The sequence below is a fragment of the Brienomyrus brachyistius genome, chromosome 1 (genome assembly GCF_023856365.1).
Source record: "Brienomyrus brachyistius isolate T26 chromosome 1, BBRACH_0.4, whole genome shotgun sequence".
Lineage (NCBI taxonomy): Eukaryota > Metazoa > Chordata > Actinopteri > Osteoglossiformes > Mormyridae > Brienomyrus > Brienomyrus brachyistius.
In genome coordinates, this window is record NC_064533.1 from 53,011,851 (window position 1) to 53,017,364 (window position 5,514).

Sequence of the window (5,514 nt, forward strand, 5' to 3'; positions counted from 1 at the left end):
GAGCGGCCGCACGTACGCTCCTCCTACGCCGTTTCCCTCTTGCTTCTACTCGGGAGATTTGTGCTGGTGCCTCGTTACGTGCTATTTAACCTGGAAGGCTGAAGTAATGTGTGGGGAAATGGTGTGCAATAAGAAAGCTATCTTAAGTTCAACACGAGCAGAAGACAAACGTCTGCAATGGCTTTTCTGCGCTGACCCGCCCCCCCTCCCCAAAAGGATGACGACCGTGTTTTCCTGGCAGTTGCTCGTCTGGTGTCAAATGTATGTTTGGTGTTGGAGGGACTCCCACTAAGGTGTGGGTTTTCCTAAGCCTCTCCCAGCTGAGGTAAACACCTGTCGAATCACACTGTACCACCTGTAGTACCCAAACATGTGATGGTCATTGCTGTGCCAACAGTAACCTCACCTGCAGGGGGCAGTAGTGACATTATGGTCACTGTCATCAGGTAACCATCTCTGTGTGAAGTGGCCCCTTGCTATCGCACCGGCGTAAAGTGCTAGGGGCGGGGGAGCCCTGTGTTCCAGCTTTGGTTGCCAACTGTTTCCAATCTCTTAAAATAGCAAGCTGAGTTCAGCTTGATTAAAATAGACAACAGAAAGAGAAAACAAAGTCCTTTTCCCGCAGGCCGACAAAGAGCCGGGTGCGAGTGGGATGTGAGCCGTGGATGTGGGCGTACGCAGCTTCTTCTGCCCACAGGGGTGAGTCAGAGCAGGCCTGAATCTGAGCTGTTGTCTTCCCTCCCACTCACTGACACCACAGCCTCCAGACAGCTGGAACTGAACTTCCTCTCTCTGTATGCACAGGCCAGGGTAGGTGGGTGGGCGGAAAAGGCAAAAAAAAAATTAATGCTTTTTTTCGTTTTTTCATCTGTCAGCTTGTGCCATGAACGGTTGTTACGTTACATATTTGTTTATCAGACAGCTTTTTTTTTCCCTGCAGTAAATTATGCAATATACCATTTGCAATGGTATCTGTTTATGCAGATGAGTATTAACTGAAGATATCTGGGTTACATTCAGGTATCAAGGGGACGGGAGCATTTCAACCCTGGGATGTGAGCCTCCAATCCCATGATGTGGTATGAAATGCGGATGGTGTGTGGCTTAGCGGGTTAGGACTAAGTAGTGCCTGTGATGAGATGGTTGCCAGTTCAAATCCCAGGGTCCACAGAGTGATGTCACTGTTGGGCCCATGATCAAGGCCCTTAACCCCCAATTGCTCCAGCGTCTGACCCTGCTTACTCAAAAAATCTATGGGTGCGTTTAACTGGGGCTTAGGTCTGTCTGCAGCTGACGTGATGTTGAGCAAGATCTGCTGGTGACTGCAGGGGCGGGAGTATAAACTGACCGCAGCCAAGTCGGACAACTTCTACCTCTCATAGTGTCGAGACCTGACTGCAATGGCCGATCTCGCACCGTTGGCATTTTTCGTGGCAGACAAAAAAACTTACCGTGTTTTTGCATGAAGAATTCAGAAAACGGCAAAGGTAATTTAAATCTGTCCAAAAATATGCATCATATCATATTTATAACCTCATCCCTCTGGTTTCGGCTCATGGAACAGGGCAGATTAAATCTTAAAACTCCACAACATTCAGATTCATTATTGTAATATAATATTTTTACTCAGATTTAAGATAAAAAGTGGTGTGATTTTAGCTTAGATAAATAAGAAAGCTCAACCTGCGAGGGGAGGAGTAGCTGACAGGCTGTGTCCACGTGTTTTTCAAACATCCTTTTTCCTACATTCAGGTTGACAGTACAGTTCTAGAGGCTTTATTAATTCTTCTAGGCTGCTTACCCAAAGGAAAATGTTTTGTCTCAATGTATTCACAAGAAATCTCACAAGAAATAAATCAGTTCTTATTGAGATCATTCCTGTGTCTTTTAAGGAGCCCATAAGTGAAATAAGGCGAGATAAGAATGTGTTGAGAAGAAAATGCATTTATTTTATCCTCTTTTCTAGGCATGTTCCAAAAATTATTGGGTTTGTAGATGATGTCATCCCTCTATACAATCTGTCAGATTTTAGGAGTTATTTCTGGCTTTATAAAGGACATGTGGAGGTGTGTACAGCATTTTGAGGCTACTTTATTGTTATAGTTTATTATAACAATGTTTCCATGTTATCAATGACCTGTTTTCTCATATTTACTATACCAGGATGTCATCACCACACTTGGTTCTGTTTATCAAAACCCCCTGAACTCCAAAATCCCCTTAAAAGACAGTGTCCTGGTCTGTTTATGGACCCTGGCAAGTCAAGAGTCCTATAGGTCCAATGAAAACCGCTTTAATATCAGCAAGTCGACTTTGATGGTTCATTGCCATCGGTTTTGTGTGCTGATAAACACACACATGGCACATCATGTTACCTGGCCAGTGGGGGAAAGTCTTAGTAGGTCAGAGTTGGGATTTGCTAGGGCAGGTTTTCCATGGACTGGATTGGCCGTCGATGGCTGCTACGTCCCAATTAGGAAACCACACCTAGAGAACCCACTGGAATACCTAAACTGAAAAAAATATATATATTCTATCATTCTGATTGGGTTTTGTGACAGCCGGAAGAGATTTTGCCATGCAAGTGTGCAGCCACCCTGGAAGCTGGCATGATGTCAGAGCTTTCCGGCACACAGCAGTTGCTGACGCTCTGGCGGAGGATCCCTGATCCCTCATGCCGGAGGGTCTGCACATCACTGGAGACTCGGCCTTCCCACTCCTGCCTCAGTTGGCAAAGCCATAATGGGACAACGGCCACCTCACAGACCGGCAAAAAATTATAACAGGAAACTGAATGGTGCTTGTGTGGCCATTGAACAGGCATTTGGAATTCTAAAATCCAAATTCCGCCCACTGAAATACCTGCAAATGGACAGTATTCAGATGATTAGTTCAGTAGTGTGTGCCTGCTGCATCCTATACAACCTGTCCTACAATCCTGGTGATCAGAACCCTGACATAATTAACAATGAGGCCCAGGATGATGACATTTATCCACCTCAGCCTCTAAATGCACAGGCGGTTCATTACAGAGACACAATATGCAATAGTTTATAAAGGCCAAACCACAGCCAAACACACACCTCAGCCTTTTACATGTGCAAGCAACTGATCGTAGATATTAACTCCACCTTCAACACATTCATTCCTCAAAACCTGATTGTGCAACTGAGTGGGTTAGGGCTGAACACCACTCTCTGCAAGTGGATTTTGGATTTCCTGACAGAGAGGTACCAGTTTGTACATTTAGGTTACAACACCTCCAACACCATCACGGTAGAGGAGTACAGGAGCTCTGCAGGGCTGTGTACTTAGTCCTCTGCTCTTCACCCTGCTGACTTATGACTGCATACGGTAGCAGCACACAACACCAATCACATCATCAAGTTTGCAGATGATACAACTGTGCTGGGACTGATAAGCAGGGACTGCATTCAGAGAGGAGGTTGGAACGGCTGTCAGCAACTTATCTTTCAACGTTGAAAAGACAAAAGAGATAATCATGGATTTTTGAAAGACTTGTCCTATCCATACTTCACTCAGCATGAACGGGTCAACTGTGGAGATCGTAAGGAGTACCCTGTTCCTCGGTGTGCACATAACTGAGGAACTTGCATGTACAGAGACTCCCTACTCCCTAACCAAGAAAACCCAGTAGAGATTACACTTCTTGCAGCGGCTGAAACGGGTCGAGGCTCCTCCATTCCATCCTCACCATGTTTCACAGAGGCACCATCAACATCATTCTGACCAGCTGCATCAATACCTGGTACGTCAACTGCAACACATTCAATTGCAAGCGCCTGCAGAGGATAGTGAAAACAGCAGAGAACCCTATCGTGGGTGCCTCTTCCTTCACTACAGCACACATTTCACAAGCACAGTTCACAAGGCCTGCAGCAATGTGCAGGAACCCTCACATGGACTGTTCACTTTTCTGAGGGGAGGAGATTCTGCAGTCTCAAAGCCAGGTCTGCCAGGTTGGAGGACAGTTTTTATCCCCAGGCTGCCAAGCTCCTCAACCCTGTGCGCTTCCTTGGGATCTTCCACACTGCCTCAATCACCTCTTAAACTGCTGTGCAGAACCTATACACATGCACAGCCACTTTACTGTAATGTCCAGTTTGCACATAGACCAAAAGTACTAGAAACTGTTTACACATGTTCTTAAACGTATATTATCACACACTGCTTTCAGTACTGTAAGTCATGCTGGTATTCTGATAAAGGTGATGTACGTATATTAGGACCATACATTGTATTAATCTACATATTAATTGCTATGTGCCACACCCCTACGGCTTTTTTGTCTTGGTTTGCACAGTCCTTGTCTTTGCACAACGTGGTGTCTTTCATTTTTTATTTGCTTTAAGTATTTGTTACACTGTGGACCCTGAGCTCTTCCACTTTCTTCTCAAAGCTTCTCCTCCTCCTCTCCTTCAGCCTTCTCAACCTCTCCAAATCTGGGCACATGCAGCACTCCAGCACAGCAGTTCTCTGGTCAACATGGGCTTCGTATGACTCAAAGAATGATCCAGTTGGACTTCCTACCCGTGGCCCCATCTGTAGCTGTTTTGGTTAAAACAGCAGGATCAGGCTCTGGTGCTGAAGGCTGGGGGGTAGAGAGGGGCGTGGAGGATGTTGTGCCCTCTGGGGCACCCCCAACTTCTGACCAGCCAAATATTTCATCCATAACCTGTGGAAACAAAGATAGGTTTAAGTTCAGCAAAGTGACATTAAGTGGAAATTCTGTAGTAATTGTTGGAAAAGTCATACTGCATGACCTAATTAGTGGTGTACAGTTAAAATGGCATAATGTTAACATTAATATCAAGACTGGTAAACATTATTCTACTTATTGTGTAATAGTCCCAGTTGATTCTTGCCTCTCCAGTGGTCTAACATCTGTCTTTGACCCTTTTGTAGGTTGCCAAAATGAAATTTTCTTCCTTATCTGCTCCACTGATCATTTGTGGTCCCTTTGTAACATGTCTTTATGGACTCTTTTATAAAAAGCTTGTTTTGTAAAGGAAGTGATGTAGTTTTTTATTGTTGCAAGCAGTAGAAGTGTGAGCCGGTGTTTCATTTCTGAGAGGAAAAGATTGTGCTGTCATTTCACAGTGTAAAATTTAATTGTGATTTTTCTAATAGGCACTATACCTAGTTGTGACGCTGAAATGTCTTGGTTTGAGTCCTCTTCCAAAGCACTAGGGCCCACTGAGTGTGCTGCTGGTTGACATAAGCGAATGGCAAGGTTCAGGGGCACAGGTGGGGTTGCAGCAGTGGGTCTTGGGGATGTAGATGGTGCTGGCAGAATTAAAACAGGAGGCCGAGCAGATGATGTGGTAGTTATAACTATAATCATTTTAACTGGTCTCCCATTGTCTAATAAAATATTTTAATAAAACAAATATAAAAAGGAACTTTACCTTACAGCATTGCAGATAGTCTAACTTGAGTTGCTAGACTAGCCAAGAATTTGTTTTCTGGTATTGACAGTAGTGTTTGACCCAA

The 5,514-nt window shown here is 44.6% G+C and overlaps 1 long non-coding RNA gene across 1 annotated transcript; it reads left to right on the plus strand.

Annotated features, from left to right (window-relative positions):
* Window positions 1–638: 638 nt before the first annotated feature.
* LOC125747803 (uncharacterized) lies at window positions 639–5,029 on the plus strand. Its single transcript, XR_007399377.1, has 2 exons — window positions 639–699; window positions 4,444–5,029. It is a non-coding gene; the product is annotated as an uncharacterized LOC125747803 (long non-coding RNA).
* Window positions 5,030–5,514: the final 485 nt, after the last annotated feature.